This window comes from Haematobia irritans, chromosome 5, assembly GCF_050003625.1.
Source record: "Haematobia irritans isolate KBUSLIRL chromosome 5, ASM5000362v1, whole genome shotgun sequence".
In the NCBI taxonomy this organism is placed as follows: Eukaryota; Metazoa; Arthropoda; class Insecta; order Diptera; family Muscidae; genus Haematobia; species Haematobia irritans.
Window position 1 is genome coordinate 119,964,583 of NC_134401.1, and position 18,897 is coordinate 119,983,479.

The following is an 18,897-nucleotide window of genomic DNA, read 5'->3' on the forward strand; positions in this document are numbered from 1 at the left end:
GAAAAGCAGCATTTTCATAGCTTCCGGGACTGTCAACCAAGAAATTTACGAGAAAAAGTGTTTGAATAAATGTCTGCTGCCTTTCCTGAAGAAACACGTTTGTTCCGTACTGTTTTGGCCGGATTTGGCATTTTGCCATTACGGTAAAAAGGTCATGGAGTGGTACGCCGCCAACAACGTGCAGGTGGTTCCCAAGGACAAGAACCCTCCCAACACGCCAGAGCTCCGCCCAATTGAGAAATACTGCGCTATTGTCAAGCGGAACCTAAAGAAGACCAAAAAAACTGCTAAGGACGAGCAGTAGTTCAAGGCAAACTGGCTTTCTGCGGCGAAGATGGTGGACAAGGTGGCTGTACAAAATCTGATGGCAGGTGTCAAGCGTGAGGCCCGGCAATTCGGATTTGGAAAAGCGAAAGCCTAACTGAATATTTTTCCTGAATTTTATACTAATTGAACTTGAAAAAGAAATTTAATTTGATTTTTTAAATAAACGATTTCAACGATTTACACGCGTTTTCCCTTGACCAAATTTTGACCGTATCATCCTTTACCAGTATCGTATATAGAAGTAAAGTGAAAGTGAAACTGCATAAGACATGAGGAGAAAAATTTTGAAATATAAGCATTTAAATCAGGGATCCGAAGCGGGCCAGTTTATTCGCTCCGCTCCGGCGAAAAACAAATCGCTCCTCTCCGAGAAAAAAAATTTCGCTCCACTCCCGCTTCTTCTTAGAGAAAATTATTGTACACAAATTGCTTTATATTGAAAATTCATTTTTATTTTTCGAAAAGAAAAAACACATTACTACAGGTCTATCACAAAAGAAAATCCGTAAGAAAAGTCTAAAGTCTGGCGGGGCCGATTTTATTATACCCTGCACCAATTTCTAGATTTACATTTTCGATACCATCTCAAATCCTTCAAACTTGTTGGTTGCTCTACATATATAATGTTTTTAAAATTAAAACTAGTATATATGGCCGTAAGTTCGGCCAGGCCGAATCTTATGTACCCTCTACCATGAATAGCGTAGAAACTTCTACGAAAGACTGTCATCCACAATCGAATTACTTGGGTTGTGGTATCTTAAATCGTTTTCTAAATTGTGGGTTAGTCCATACGTGGTATATATTAGACAAAAAAGGTATGTGTAGGTAAGTCTACAAATAATTACGAATCGATATGGACTTTTGCACGGTACGTAGAGAGCCAGAATTGAAATATGGGTTTCGCTTATGTGCGGGCTATATACAATTATGAACTTGTTATGAACAAATTTTTGTGTGATTGGGGATCGATTTATCTGAGGGCTATATATAACTATAGACCGATATGGACCTAGTTAGGAATGGTTGTTAACGGCCATATAATGCTAGCACAATGTACCAAATTTCAACTCACTCGGATGAAATTTGCTCCTCCAAGAGGCTCGAAAACCAAATCTCAGAATCGGTTTATATGGGTGCTATATATGATTATGGACTGATAAGGACCACTTTTGGCATGGTTGATAAATATCACATACTACCACCGCGTACATTAGCGTAGCTAGACAGTTTTCCTAGGGGGGGCTATAGCCCCCCTAGCTAAAAATTTATAGACTGAACTTATAGGTTCCATTAATGTTTTATTTCATAAAATTGAATAAAAAATTAGACATCAAAATAACTCGACAATTAATTTATAATAAAGCAACTAAAAGTAGTTCCACACTTTTCCCAGCAAAAAAAATGTGAGTTGTTCTAAAGGCACAACTTTAAAAGTACTTCCAAAAATGTCCTCAATTATTTAAACTACACAGGAAGTTTTTTACTTCATTTTTTTTTTCATATTTTAATGTGTAATTTTTTGTTTTCTTTTTTTTTCAAATAGTTAAAAAAAGAGTAAGAATAAAAAAATTGGTACAAATTATTCAAATTTTGCCACAAAACTGCTAAATCCATTATAGAAAAATCGATAATTTTGGAAATTATTCGAGGAAAACGTTTCAAGCAAGCGTCAGAATGCATTAAAAATCATAAAAACAATATAAACATTATTTATTTGGGAAAATATCACAAAATTTTTTAATTCACATTCAAAACACTGAATTCGGATCTCACCTTAAGAAGTGATGCAAATTCATTGCAACGGCTGTTGAAACGGTGGACATTTGTCCTATGACAAGTTCATATTACATTCATTGCTTTTCCGCCAATTTTGCACCACTTCTAGACCCAAAAAGAACATTTTCACTACCTTTTTGGCAACGCTTTTTCGCAGCATTATTAAGATATTAATTTATGAAAGAATAGTTTTAATATCAACTACTATTTTTTTAATTAAATTGACTAAACTAAATCAATCACAAGTTCAACCACAGCTTTATTTCATAAATATCAGACTTCAAACATTGCCATCGGCAACTGCTACCACAACCCAAGTAATTCGATTGTTCATGAAAGTTTTAAGCGGAAAGTCTTTGTGCGATTGTATATACTTGTTTAATTTTTATAAAAATTAAGAAAACTATTGACATTTATTGAAAAATGGAAAATCATAAATAAAGTTTCAAATTCTGGGGGGGGGCTAAAATTTTTCTGGGGGGTCTAAGCCCCCTCCCCAGAGGCCTTCCTACGCTTATGACCGCGTACCAAATGACGATTGTGTTGGTGACGATGCGAATTGAAAAATTGACGATTATGCTGAGATGATGATTGTGTTCTTGTTGTTGGCTCTTGGAGATGTTGCAATTGTTGTTGAATTTTGCTTCTCCAAAAGGCACCGGGGATCGGTTTATATGGGGTTAATATATAATTATGGACTGATATGAACCAATCCCTGCATGGTTGTTGGATACCATATACTAACATCACGTATCAAATTTCAACCGAATCGGATGAATTTTGCTCTTCCAAGGGGCTCCGGATGTCAAATTTGGTGATCGGTTTATATGGGGGCTATATATAATTATGGACCGATGTGGACCAATTTTGGCATGGGTGTTTGCGGCCATATATTAACACCACGTACCATATATCAACTGAATCAGATGGATTTTGCTCTTCCTAGGGGCTCCGGAGGTCAAATCTGGGGATCGGTTTATATGGGGGCTATATATAATTATGGACCCATTTCGACCAATTTTTGCACGGGTGTTTGAGGCCATATATTAACACCACGTACCAAATTTCAAGCGAATCGGATGAATTTTGCTCTTCCAAGGGGCTCCGGAGGTCAAATCTGGTGAACGGTTTATATGGGGGCTATATATAATTATGCACCGATGTGAACCAATTTTTGCATGGTTGTTAGAGACCATATACTAACACCATCATCCGATCCGGCTGAAATTTGCTTCTCTTAGAGGCTCCGAAAGCCAAATTGGGGGATCGGTTTATAAATGGGGCTATAAATAATTATGGACCGACCGGGGGTTTATAAATGGGGCTATAAATAATTATGGATCGATGTGGACCCATTTTTGCACGTTTGTTAGATACCATATACTAACATCATGTACAAAATTTCAGCCGGATCGGATGAAATTTGCTTCTCTTAGAGGGTCTGCAAGCCAAATTTGGGGGTCCGTTTATATGGGGGCTATACGTAAAAGAGGACCGATATGACCCATTTGCAATACCATCCGACCTACATCAATAACAACTACTTGTGTCAAGTTTCAAGTCGATAGCTTGTTTCGTTCGGAAGTTAGCGTGATTTCAACAGACAGACGGACGGACGGACATGCGCAGATAGACTCAGAATTTCACCACGACCCAGAATATATATACTTTATGTGGTCTTAGAGCACTATTTCGATGTGTTACAAACGGAACGACAAAGTTTATATAACCCCATTCTATGGTGGAGGGTATAACAAGTAAGGAAAGTCTAAAGTCGGACGGGATCGACTATATTATACCCTGCACCACTTTCTAGATTTAAATTTTGGATACCATATCACATCCGTCAAATGTGCTGGGAGCTATATGTAAAGGTTTCCCCAAATACATACATTTAAATATCACTCGATCTGGACAGAATTTGACAGACTTCTACAAAATCTATAAACTCAAAATTTTAGTCGGCTAATGCACTAGGGTGGAACACAATGTTAGTACAAACAAGTAAGTAAAGTCTAAAGTCGGACGGGGCCGACTATATTATACCCTTTACCCCTATGTAGGCCAAAATTTGTGTTACCATCTCAACTCCTTCACATTTGCTGGAAGCTAAAGGGTGATTCTTTTGAGGTTAGGATTTTCATGCATTAGTATTTGACAGATCACGTGGGATTTCAGACATGGTGTCAAAGAGAAAGATGCTCAGTATGCTTTGACATTTCATCATGAATAGACTTACGATCTGCCACAACGTCGAATTTTCAGTGAATGGGCCCTAGAAAAGTTGGCAGAAAATCCGCTTTTTTATCGACAAATTTTGTTCAGCGATGAGGCTCATTTCTGGTTGAATGGCTACGTAAATAAGCAAAATTGCCGCATTTGGAGTGAAGAGCAACCAGAAGCCGTTCAAGAACTGCCCATGCATCCCGAAAAATGCACTGTTTGGTGTGGTTTGTACGCTGGTGGAATCATTGGACCGTATTTTTTCAAAGATGCTGTTGGACGCAACGTTACGGTGAATGGCGATCGCTATCGTTCGATGCTAACAAACTTTTTGTTGCCAAAAATGGAAGAACTGAACTTGGTTGACATGTGGTTTCAACAAGATGGCGCTACATGCCACACAGCTCGCGATTCTATGGCCATTTTGAGGGAAAACTTCGGAGAACAATTCATCTCAAGAAATGGACCGGTAAGTTGGCCACCAAGATCATGCGATTTGACGCCTTTAGACTATTTTTTGTGGGGCTACGTCAAGTCTAAAGTCTACAGAAATAAGCCAGCAACTATTCCAGCTTTGGAAGACAACATTTCCGAAGAAATTCGGGCTATTCCGGCCGAAATGCTCGAAAAAGTTGCCCAAAATTGGACTTTCCGAATGGACCACCTAAGACGCAGCCGCGGTCAACATTTAAATGAAATTATCTTCAAAAAGTAAATGTCATGGACCAATCTAACGTTTCAAATAAAGAACCGATGAGATTTTGCAAATTTTATGCGTTTTTTTTTTTAAAAAGTTATCAAGCTCTTAACAAATCACCCTTTATATAAAGGAGACAATTTTTTTACTTCTACAAAATCTCTAGAATTAAAATTTAAATCGGCTAACGCTATCCAGTTAATTGGAGGAAACTTCCATTGAAAATGGGTCTAAAATGTGTAACAGTCTACCATATTTCGCCAACTCTGGTGTACGTATATATGGGAGCTATATACAATCTGAACCGATTTTGACTAAATTTGACATGTATAGTTAGAATAATAATTCTGCTATCTATGCGAAATTTCACGTATGTTAAATGGTATACTCCCATCTTTGGCCCCCTGGTCATATGAGTGCAAATCGGACGAAAGATATATATGGGAGCCATATCTAAATCTGAACCGATTTCAACCAAATTTGGCACAATTGCCGATACTACTAAACATACTCCTTGTGCGAAATTTGAAGCAAATTACGGCAAAACCCTGGACTTTGAGGCCATATAAGTTCAAATCGGACGAAAGATATATATGGGAGCTATATATAAATCTGAATCGATTTTGACCATATTTGGCACATACAATAGTATCGTTAAAAGTACCGCTTATGAAAATTTGAAGTAAGTCCGGGCAAAACTCTGGCTTTTGAGACCATGTAAGTCCAAATCGGGCGAAAGATATATATGTGAGCTCTATCTAAATCTGAACCGATTTTAACAAAATTTGACACACTTAACGATACTATTAAACGTACCCCTTGTGCAAAATTTGAAGCAAATCACGGCAAAACTCTGGCTTTTGTGGCCATATAAGTTCAAATCGGACGAAAGATATATATGGGAGCTATATCTAAATTTGAACCGATTTCTATCAAATTTACCAAGCATTGGTAAAATGTAAATTCTACCCTCTGTGCAAAATTTCACGTAGATCGGTACGAAACTTTGGCCTCTGTGGTCATATGAGTCTAAATCGGACGAAAGATATATATGGGAGCTATATCTAAATCTGAACCGATTTGGCTGATATTTTGCAAAATTTTCGAGATTTATAAAATATTTGGATGTGCGGTATTTAAAGAAAATCGGTTAATAAACACGCTAACTATGACCAAATCGGGGATAAATATATATGGCGGCTATATCTAAATCTGAACAGATTTTTTCCAAAACCAATAGCGATTGTCTCTGTCCCAAGAAACGGCCCTATGCAAAATTTGAGGACGATCGGACTTAAATTGCGAGCTGTACTTTGTGCACAAAATTACATATACAGACAGATGGACGGACAGACAGACAGACAGACAGACGGACATCGCTAAATCGACTCAGAATTTAATTCTAAGCCGATCGGTATACTAAAAGATGGGTCTATGACCACTATTTCTTGGCGTTACATACAAATGCACAAACTTATTATACCCTGTACCACAGTAGTGGTGAAGGGTATAAATATGGGAAACATTTAATCTGAAGCAATATTAAGGAAACTTCGTAAAAGTTTATTTATGATTTATCGCTCGATATATATGTTATGTATTAGAAGTTTTGGAAAATTACAATCATTTTTACAACTTTTCGACTAAGCAGTGGCGATTTTACAAGGAAAATGTTGGTATTTTGACCATTTTTGTCGAAATCAGAAAAACATATATATGGGAGCTATGTCTAAATCTGAACCGAATTTGGCAAGCATAGCTATAATGCTAATTATATTCCCTGTGCAAAATGTCAACTAAATCGGAGTAAAAATTTGGCCTCTGTGGTCATATGATTGTAAATCGGGCGAAAGCTATATATGGGAGCTATATCTTAATCTGAACAGATTTCTTCCAAAATCAATAGGGTTCTGAGCCAAAACACATACTAGTGCCAAATTTGAAGTCGATTGGACTACAACTGCGACCTAGACTTTGATTACAAAAATGTGTTCACGGACAGACGGACATGGCTATATCGACTCAGGAGCCCACCCTGAGCATTTTTGCCAAAGACACCATGTGTCTATCTCGTCTCCTTCTGGGTGTTGCAAACATATGCACTGACTTATAATACCCTGTTCCACAGTGTGGCGCAGGATATAAAAAAATATATTTTGTTTTAATATTTCAAAAATTATATATGATTATTTCATATAATCAAATTTTAGGAATTTTTTAAATATTTCATAGATACGAGTAGATATGCCCCTTATTGACAAATATCGAATGCTGTTTTTGTTTCATAAGCTGGATGAATAGGTAAAACTAGCATATCCTGGCTTCATCGTTTGTTTTAACTGCTTTTTGCTGGATCAGCATTTTTGACCATTTCCCTTCTCAGCGTCCGAAAGAAATGGAAAAGCGGGTAAAGTGGGACTACGAAGACCTATTTCGCTCGTGAAATAGGTTAGGTTAGGTTAAAGTGGAAGCCCGATTAAGTTTCAGTCTCACTTAGACTATTCAGTCCATTGTGATACCACAGTAACTAAAAATATACGAGAAGGTTCAGCGGTTAAAAATAGCTGAACCTTCTCGTTTATTTTCTTCTGTTGAACCAATCCAGTGTTGTCAGGTTGGGGGTTTTCCCCCAAATTTAGGGGTTTTTTACACGTTTAGGGGGATTTTTTGGGGTAACATTTATTTGGGGGGATTTTTGGGGGTAAAAAAATATTTTAGACCTTATAAAGTGGGGGAATTCTCAACAAAATTTGGAAAATTCTGGCATGAATTTTGAAAAAAAAAAAATGAGGGGAGTAAATCCATGTTCTTAAATACAAGCAAGTATGCAATGACATTCTGTTTTAAACGCATCTGTTAAAGGGGCATTTTTAATATTGTACAAATTAAGAAATGGCATTGTAACATTACATTATTGGTCTCATAATTTTACGCCTACAATTTTGGCGAATAATGTATATATTTACTGAACTTTAATTTTTGTTTATTTTTTATTCCTATTATTTATACTTTATAAGCCGTTGTTTTAATTAATTTGATTTGAAAGGTTTATACATTGAATTATATTTTTGTATTATTATACCCATAGAAAAATTACTTTCCTCAGGAACGAAATTTTAGACAAATAAACCCGAATTTGTGAAAAGTGGTATAATGATGTTATCTACAGATTTTTATTTACTTCAAAAGAAATTTTGTTCCTCAGAAAAAAAATTCTTTCAGTATATATATTTGTGATAAATTTAATTTGTAAAGTGTATCACTGCAGGATTTTTTAACGAAATTTGGGACACCTTTTTGAACTATTTACATTCTTACATTTTTTGGGGGTTTTTGAATAAAGTCTAGACCAATTTAGGGGTTTTTTTTCTTAAAATTTGGGTGGAAGAATCAAAAATCACCTGGCAACACTGAACCAAACAGATTGTTCCAAAAACATTAGCAGACTGCTTAAGTTAACGCCAGTAATCTAAGGCCCCTAAATTTGCTTCCGCCTTACACAAAATGCAGGACACTCACACAAAGGTTTGATTCCTTTTCTGACGTCTTGAGAACAGTAGCATATCTAGTGTGCGTTTTAAGTTTAAATGGGGCCATATTTGCTTAGTATCGTTGGAACCCTTGCAATTCTCCCATAGAACATTTGCCATCATAACAGCCTTCTCACGCAGTAAGAGCTTGCAGTTAGCCAGAGGCTTACCAACAGATTCTAGTTCTCCTGGAACATGTAAGGTTGTTCCTAGCCTTGCTAACTCATCCGCTTCGCAGTTCTCCTGTATGTTCCAATGGCCATGCACTCATATTAGGTGAATATTGTACTGCTCAGTGATCTAGTTGAGAGATTTGCGGCAGTCGATGGCCGTTTTCGAGTTAAGGAACACAGAGTCCAAGGATTTTAAAGCAGGTTGACGGTCTGAGAATATAGTAATGCCAACATTTGTTGGCCACCAATTTGCCACCTTTCTTATTGCTAATATTTCGCTATTCGAAGCTCAAGGTCTTTAGAATATACTCCGAAACGCGCTTGTTCAGCCAATTTGGAGCCATCAGTGTAGAAATCTATATATCGTGTATACCCTGGGGTCTGTATGCACCAAGCCTCAATGTTGGGAATTAGAATTTCAAATTTTTTGTCGAAAAGTACTTTTGTAATCCACTATGTTTGGGACATCTTCAATTATTTTGAGGACCGAACTGTGACCTCACCTTTTTTCCGACTACAGCGATAGCTCGCACAGCCGTTGTTGCAGCTGACTGTTTGGCCAAAATGTCTAAAGGCAATAGATGCATCATGACATTAAGGGCATCTTTTCCTGTCTTAATGAATGCGCCTGAGATACACAAGCACGCCATACGCTGAACTGTATAGTCAATGCACAATTTTCGGTTTTAGTCCACTCTGTTTTCCTATTGCATTTTTGCACGAGTACAAAGCTAACGTAGCTTTTCTCGCCCTTTCTTCAATATTAAGCTTAAAGCCCAGCTTCCTGTCCAAAATAATGCCAAGGTATTTTTCACAAGGGAATTTCAATACCCCCTAAGGATATGGACTTAACCGTGGGAGTGTTGCGACCTTTGCAGTACATGACTAGTTCTGTCTTTGCAGCATTTACCCCAAGACCATTCTCTTTGGCCCATTTTTCAGTTATCCGGAGTGCTGTCTGTATAATATCTCCGATTATGGAAGGGAATTTTCCCCTGAATGCTAGAGCCACATCATTTCTAGGGAAACCAGAAGGTTGTTTATAGCAACATTCCAAAGAAGAGTTGATAGAGCTCCTCCTTGGGGAGTGCCTCTGTTCACATACCTTTGTCTGTTTGATTGTCCTAGTTTGGCTGAAATACGTCTCTTCATTAGAAGTTCGTCTTACAGCATAAGTATACCTGGATCAACATTCAGAGTTGTCAGTCGGATGGACGTTATTGAATGCCGCTTCGATATGTAGAAAAGCCACGATTGTGTATTCATTGACCGATAGTGAGTTTTCAATAAAGCTGACTAGTTCATGCAATGCGGTCACAGTAGACCTGCGCTTCATGTATACATGCTGTAGTTTCGAGAGTAAACTTGAATCGACGCCAGTTCTAAGATAAATATCTATCATCCTCTCCAGAGTCTTAAGTCGGAACGAGGATAAGCTGATTGGTCACCGTGGTACAATGGTTAGAATGCCCGCCTTGCTTACACAAGGCCGTGGGTTCGATTCCTGCTTCGACCGAACAACAAAAAGTTTTTCAGCGGTGGATTATCCCACCTAAACCTGTCGGTTGCTGAAGTGCCGGCCACCAGACTACAACACAATATAGAATTATAGTGGTTAGACACTGCCGTGTATAGTCAATGCACAATTTTCGGTTTTAGTCCACACTGTTTTCCTATTGCATTTTTGCACGAGTACAAAGCTAACGTAGCTTTTCTCGCCCTTTCTTCTATATTAAGCTTAAAGTTCAGCTTCCTGTCCAAAATAATGCCAAGGTATTTTTCACAAGGGAATTTCAATACCCCCTAAGGATATGGACTTCACCGTGGGAGTTTTGCGATCTTTGCAGTACATGACTAATTCTGTCTTTGCAGCATTTACCCCAAGACCATTCTCTTTCGCCCATTTCTCAGTTATCCGGAGTGCTGTCTGTATAATATCTCTGTTTATGGATGGAAATTTTCACCTGACTGCTAGAGCCACATCATTTCTAGGGAAACCAGAAGGTTGTTTATAGCAACATTCCAAAGAAGAGTTGATAGACCTCCTCCTTGGGGAGTGCCTCTGTTCACATACCTTTGTCTGTTTGATTGTCCTAGTTTGGCTGAAATACGTCTCTTCATTAGAAGTTCGTCTTACAGCATAAGTATACCTGGATCAACATTCAGAGTTGTCAGTCGTATGGACGTTATTGAATGCCGCTTCGTTGACCGATTGACCGATAGTGAGTTTTCAATAAAGCTGACTAGTTCATGCAATGCGGTCACAGTAGACCTGCGCTTCATGTATACATGCTGTAGTTTCGAGAGTAAACTTGAATCGACGCCAGTTCTAAGATAAATATCTATCATCCTCTCCAGAGTCTTAAGTCGGAACGAGGATAAGCTGATTGGTCACCGTGGTGCAATGGTTAGCATGCCCGCCTTGCTTACACAAGGCCGTGGGTTCGATTCCTGCTTCGACCGAACAACAAAAAGTTTTTCAGCGGTGGATTATCCCACCTCAGTAATGCTGGTGACATTTCTGAGGGTTTCAAACCTTCTCTAAGTGGTTTCACTGCAATGTGGAACGCCGTTCGGACTCGGCTATAAAAAGGAGGTCCCTTGTCATTGAGCTTAACATGGAATCGGGCAGCACTCAGTGATAAGAGAGCAGTTCACCAATGTGGTATCACAATGGACTGAATAGTCTAGTTGAGCCTGAAATATCGGGCTGCCACCTAACCTAACCTAGGCTGATTGATCGGAAATCCTTTGCACTCGAGTGCTCGAGTTATTCCCGCTTTAGCTATGAAAACTACTTTTGTTTCCCTCCACTTTTCTGGATTATAAACTAAGTTTACACATCCTTTATATATCACCATCAACCGCCGGAGTAATTCCATCAGGTCTGGGGGATTTGAATGATCCAAAACAATTTAAAGCCCATTTTATTCTAGATTCCGATACAATTTCCTCGATAGGAAATGACCGCTGAGCCTCTGTTACACTGCCAGAACATGGTAGTCTGATTTCCGGCAAAATGTGTGTCCAAAAGTACCTCCAACGTCTCGCCCCCATATAAACCGATCTCAAAATTTGAACTACGGAGCCTCTTGGAGGAGTTAATTTTAACGGTTGAAATTTGGTACGTTGTGCTAGGATGTGGCCGCTAACAACCATGCCAAAATTGTTCCATATCGGTTTATAGTTATATATTGGCCCCATATTTGACTTTTGGGTCTCAAATTTCCACGCAACAGTTCATATCGGTTCGTAATTATTTATAGACTCCCCTATATATACCGATCAAGTATTTAATCGGCCAATATACACCGTATGGACTAACTTACAATTCAGAAGACATCTGTCCTACCACAAGCCCATGTTGAATTCATCGCTTCTGTGCCAATTTTGCACCACGTCCCGATCCAAAAAGAACATTTTCACTAATTTTTTGTCGACTCCTTTTCTGCTAGAATGTTCGGTTCGGTAAATCGTATACATCACTGATAACAACACTAAAGGAAATCGGATGAAAATTGCGGATTGTATTCCCTCAAGAAGTAAAATCGGGAGCTTGATTTACGTGGGGGGAATAAGTGATTTTACATTGATTTTATAAAGGAGAACAACAATACAGGCTTTTTCATCGATATTTGAAAATTGAACCAAAATAGAATTTCGTTGTGGCAACGCTGTACTCTATACACGTATGTACATAGATAAACATTTTGTGTAGTAACCAAATATCAGATCTCCATACAGTTTCTATGTTATGCTCTTTGTTTCTCCCTTCTTCTACATCTCTCTGTTTCTTAATATTGGGAGGAGAAGAAATAAATCGAATTTCTCTATCTCATCTCCTAATATCTTTCACATTCGCAATGCATATGAAATCGTGCATACAAAACACACTCGATTTGGTAGTCTGTAAAATGAGCTGCTTTTGTGTATCTATGTGTGTGTGTGTGTGAATGTTTGTGTTTTGGCATGTGCTGTGGTAATTAAGTTTACTTTTATTGTTATTTAAAACTACAAGAAAAACATAACCATCATCATTAACATCACCATCACCAGTTCCACGAGAGTACCATCACCGCTAAAGACATAGTTGGGGGTATAAAGAAGAAACGGACGAAGAGGTGGGGAATATATTTGGAAAACAATGGAATGATTTTTTTCCATTTGAATGTGTTTGTTATTCCCCATTCCATTCACACACTCTAATATATAAATGCGTTTTTGTTATGGGTTGCATGTACGTGCGTGTGGGTGTGTGTGCTTGATTCGTTTATGTTTTTTGATCCTGGGAAAATATGCCAATGAGGAGAATGCCATAAAATTAGCATAAAACATTAAAGGCACTTTTAATGTATTCAAATGGTTTTTAATGTGTGTTTGTGTGCCTGAGCATATGCGTAACGTACAAATAAGAGAGCAACTCATTACTACAGAGTATGTGCGTGAGTGTGTGTGTTTGTGCATATACAATAACATCATTACCTGAAGTTCCTCTATAATTGGCAGAATTGTTGCCAGAGAATTTTGTTCTCAATATGAATTGGTTAAATGTTCCTAAATTACATTTAAGTGCAATAATTTCATTGAAATTCTTTAGCACGCAATTTGTAGCTGATTTACTAACTCCCATAGCTACAGTGGCAAGCATTTGTGGATACATGTGTACACAGAAATAAAAGTAAAATGTTTAATGATGAAAACCAGTAACAAAGTCTACAGTCGGGCGATGCTGACTATTTTATTTCTGTAGAAAATTTTGTCAAAATTTTGTTTCTATAGAAAATTTTGTAAAAATTTTATTTCTATATAAAATTTTGACAAAAATTATATTTCTATAGAAAATGTTGTCAAAATTATATTTCTATAGAAAATTTTGTTAAAATTTGATTTCTGTAGAAAATTTTGCCAAAATTTGATTTCTATAGAAAATTTTGTCAAAATTTGATTTCTATAGAAAATTTTGTCAAAATTTGATTTCTATAAAAAATTTTGTAAAAATTTAATTTTTATAGAAAATTTTGTCAAAATTTGATTTCTATACAAAATTTTGTCAAAATTTGATTTCTATAGAAAATTTTGCCAAAATTTGATTTCTATAGAAAATTTTGTCAAAATTTGATTTCTATAGAAAATTTTGTCAAAATTTGATTTTTATAGAAAACTTTATCAAAAATTTATTTCTATAGAAAGTTTTGTCAAAATTTTATTTCTAAAGAAAATGTTGTCAAAATTTTATATCTATAGAAAATTTGACAAAATTTTATATTTATAGAAAATTTGGCAAAATTTTATATTTATAGAAAATTTTAATTTATATAGAAAATTTTGTCAGAATTTTATTTCTATAGAAAATTTTGTCAAATTTTTATTTCTATAGAAAATTTTATCAAAAATTTATTTCTATAGAAAAATTTGTCAAAACTTCATATCTGAAGAAAATTTTGTCAAAATTTTATTTCTGAAGAAAATTTTGTCAAAATTTTATTTCTGAAGAAAATTTTGTCAAAATTTTATTTCTGAAGAAAATTTTGTCAAAATTTTATTTCTGAAGAAAATTTTGTCAAAATTTTATTTCTGACGAAAATTTTGTCAAATTTTCGTTTCTTTTGGATTTTTGTCAAAATTTTATTTCTATAGAAAATTTTGTCAACATTTTATTTCTATAGAAAATTTTGTCAAAATTTTATACCTATAGAAAATTTTGTCAAAATTTTATTTTGATAGAAATTTTTGTCAAAATTTGATTTCTATAAAAAAAGTTGTGAAAATTTTATTTCAATAGATGATTTTGTCAACACTTTATTTCTATAGAAAAGTTTATCAAAATTTTATTTCTATAGAAAATTTTGTCAACATTTTATTTCTATAGAAAATTTTGTCAACATTTTATTTCTATAGAAAATTTTGTCAAAATTTTATACCTATAGAAAATGTTGTCAACATTTTATATCTATAGAAAAGTTTATCAAAATTTCATTTCTAAAGAACATTTTGCAAAATTTAAGTTTTATAGAATATTTTGTCAAAATTTGATTTCTATAGAAAATTTTGTCAAAATTTTATTTTCATAGAAAATTTGGTAAAATGTTTATTTCTGCAAAAATTTTGTCAAAATTTTATATATATAGAAAATTTTGTCAAAATTTTATATCTGTAGAAAATTTTGTCAAAAATTTTTTTCTATAGAAAATTTTGTCAAAATTTTATATCTGTAGAAAACTTTGTCAAAATTTTATTTCTATAGAAAATTTTGTCAAATTTTTATTTCTATAGAAAGTTTTGTCAAATTTTTATTTCTATGGAAAATTTTATCAAAAATTTATTTCTATAGAATAATTTTGTCAAAATTTGATTTCTGAAGAAAATTTTGTCAAAATTTAATTTATACATAATTTTTTTTTCAAAATTTTATTGTATAGAAAATTTTGTCAAAATTTTATTTCTATAGAAAACTTTGCCAAATTTTTATTTCTATAGAAAATTTTGTCAAATTTTTATTTCTATAGCATATTTTATCAAAAATTTATTTTTATAGAAAATTTTTTCAAAAATTTATTGCTGTAGAAAATTTTGTCAAAATTTTATTTCTATAGAAAATTTTGTCAAATTTTTATTTCTATAGAAAGTTTTAACAAAAATTTATTGCTATAGAAAATTTTTTCAAAATTTTGTCAAATTTTTATTTCTATAGAAAGTTTTGTCAAATTTTTATTTCTATGGAAAATTTTATCAAAAATTTATTTCTATAGAAAAATTTTGTCAAAATTTTATTTCTGAAGAAAATTTTGTCAAAATTTAATGTATACATAAAATTGTTTCAAAATTTTATTTCTATAGAAAATTTAGTCAAAATTTTATTTCTATAGAAAATTTTGTCAAAATTTTATATCTATAAAAAATTTTGTCAAAATTTTATTTCTATAGAAAATTTTGTCAAATTTTTATTTCTATAGAAAATTTTATCAAAAATTTATTGCTATAGAAAATTTTGTCAAAATGTTATTTCTGAAGAAAATTTTGTTAAATTTTTGTTTCTTTAGGAGTTTTGTCAAAATTTTATTTTTATAGAAAATTTGTTTCAAAATATTATTTCTATAGAAAATCAATATTTTATTTCTATATAAAATGTTATCAAAATTCCTATAGAAAATTCTGTCAAAATTATATTTCTATAGAAAATTTTGTCAAAATTGTATTTCTACCGAAAATTTTGTCAAAATTTTATTTCTATAGAAAATTTTGTCAAAATTTTATTTCTATAGAAAATTTTGTCAAAATTTTATTTCTATAGAAAATTTTGTCAAAATTTTATTTCTATAGAAAATTTTGCCAACATTTTATTTCTATAGAAAATTTTGTCAAAATTTTATTTCTATAGAAAATTTTGTCAACATTTTATTTCTATGGAAAATTTTTTCAAAATTTATTTTTTTGTATAGAAAATTTTGTCAAAATTTTATTTCTATAGATTTTTTTTTTTTTTCAAATTTTTAGTTCTTTAGAATTTTTTTTTTCAAAATTTGATTTCTATAGAAAATTTTGTCAAAATTTGATTTTTATAGAAAACTTTATCAAAAATTTATTTCTATAGAAAGTTTTGTCAAAATTTTATTTCTAAAGAAAATGTTGTCAAAATTTTATATCTATAGAAAATTTGACAAAATTTTATATTTATAGAAAATTTGGCAAAATTTTAGATTTATAGAAAATTTTAATTTATATAGAAAATTTTGTCAGAATTTTATTTCTATAGAAAATTTTGTCAAATTTTTATTTCTATAGAAAATTTTATCAAAAATTTATTTCTATAGAAAAATTTGTCAAAACTTCATATCTGAAGAAAATTTTGTCAAAATTTTATTTCTGAAGAAAATTTTGTCAAAATTTTATTTCTATAGAAAATTTTGTCAAAATTTTATACCTATAGAAAATTTTGTCAACATTTTATTTCTATAGAAAAGTTTATCAAAATTTCATTTCTAAAGAACATTTTGCAAAATTTAAGTTTTATAGAATATTTTGTCAAAATTTGATTTCTATAGAAAATTTTGTCAAAATTTTATTTTCATAGAAAATTTGGTAAAATGTTTATTTCTGCAAAAATTTTGTCAAAATTTTATATATATATAGAAAATTTTGTCAAAATTTTATATCTGTAGAAAATTTTGTCAAAATTTTATATCTGTAGAAAACTTTGTCAAAATTTTATTTCTATAGAAAATTTTGTCAACATTTTATTTTTATAGAGAATTTTGTCAAAATTTTATTTCTATAGAAAATTTTGTCAAAATTTTATTTCTATAGAAAATTTTGTCAAAATTTTATTCTATAGAAAATTTTGTCAAATTTTTATTTCTATAGAAAGTTTTGTCAAATTTTTATTTCTATGGAAAATTTTATCAAAAATTTATTTCTATAGAATAATTTTGTCAAAATTTGATTTCTGAAGAAAATTTTGTCAAAATTTAATTTATACATAAATTTTTTTTTTCAAAATTTTATTGTATAGAAAATTTTGTCAAAATTTTATTTCTATAGAAAACTTTGCCAAATTTTTATTTCTATAGAAAATTTTGTCAAATTTTTATTTCTATAGCATATTTTATCAAAAATTTATTTTTATAGAAAATTTTTTCAAAAATTTATTGCTGTAGAAAATTTTGTCAAAATTTTATTTCTATAGAAAATTTTGTCAAATTTTTATTTCTATAGAAAGTTTTAACAAAAATTTATTGCTATAGAAAATTTTTTCAAAATTTTGTCAAATTTTTATTTCTATAGAAAGTTTTGTCAAATTTTTATTTCTATGGAAAATTTTATCAAAAATTTATTTCTATAGAAAAATTTTGTCAAAATTTTATTTCTGAAGAAAATTTTGTCAAAATTTAATTTATATATAAAATTTTTTCAAAATTTTATTCTATAGATAATTTTGTCAAAATTTTATTTCTATAGAAAATTTTGTCAAATTTTTATTTCTATAGAAAATTTTGTCAAATTTTTATTTCTATAGAATATTTTATCAAAAATTTATTTTTATAGCAAATTTTTTCAAAAATTTATTGCTAGAAAATCTTGTCAAAATTTTATTTCTGAAGAAAATTTTGTCAAAATTTAATGTATATATAAATTTTTTTCAAAATGTTATTCTATAGAAAAATTTGTCAAAATTTTATTTCTATAGTTTTTTTTTTTAATATTAATTCTATTATTTCTATAAAAAAAACTTTATCAAAAATTTATTTCTATAGAAAGTTTTGTCAAAATTTTATTTCTGAAGAAAATGTTGTCAAAATTTTATATCTATAGAAAATTTGGCAAAATTTTATATTTATAGAAAATTTTAATTTATATAGAAAATGTTGTCAGAATTTTATTTCTATAGAAAATTTTGTCAAATTTTTGTTTCTATAGAAAATTTTATAACAAATTTATTTCTATAGAAAATTTTGTCAAAATGTTATTTCTGAAGAAAATTTTGTCAAATTTTTGTTTCTTTTGGAGTTTTGTCAAAATGTTATTTCTATAGAATCTTTTTTTTCAAAATTTTAATTCTTTAGAAAATCAAATTTTTATTTCTATGGAAAATTTTATCAAAATTTTATTTCTATAGAAAATTTATTCAAAATTTTATTTCTATAGAAATGTTTGTCAAAATTTGATTTCTATAGAAAAATTTGTGAAAATTTTATTTCAATAGAAGATTTTGTCAGCACTTTATTTCTATAGAAAGATTTATCAAAATTTTATTTCTTTAGAAAAATTTGTCAAAATTTTATTTCTATAGAAAATTTAGTCAAAATTTTATTTCTATAGAAAATTTTGCCAACATTTTATTTTTATAGAAAATTTTGTCAAAATTTTATTTGTATAGAAAATGTTGTGAAAACTTTATTTCTATAGAAAATATTGTCAAAATTTTATTTCTATAGAAATTTTGTTCCAATTTTTTTAGTTCTTTAGATTTTTTTTTTTTTTTAATTTGATGTCTATAGAAAACTTTCTCAAAATGTTATCTCCATAGAAAATTTTGGCAACGCAAGTATAGTCAACCTGCTCACTTATCCATTGTCAATGAAATATAATTTACGTAAATATTTGTTACAAATACATGAAACGTTGTAAAATATGGGTTTTGGCGTAGTCGAGTAAAATTTCTACGACTCTG

General features: G+C 31.6%; 1 protein-coding gene across 2 annotated transcripts in view; it reads left to right on the plus strand.

The window, feature by feature from the left end:
• The window catches only part of Hs3st-A (Heparan sulfate 3-O sulfotransferase-A), a 291,348-nt gene that overhangs the window by 182,527 nt on the left and 89,924 nt on the right, over window positions 1–18,897 (plus strand). The window lies entirely within an intron of this gene.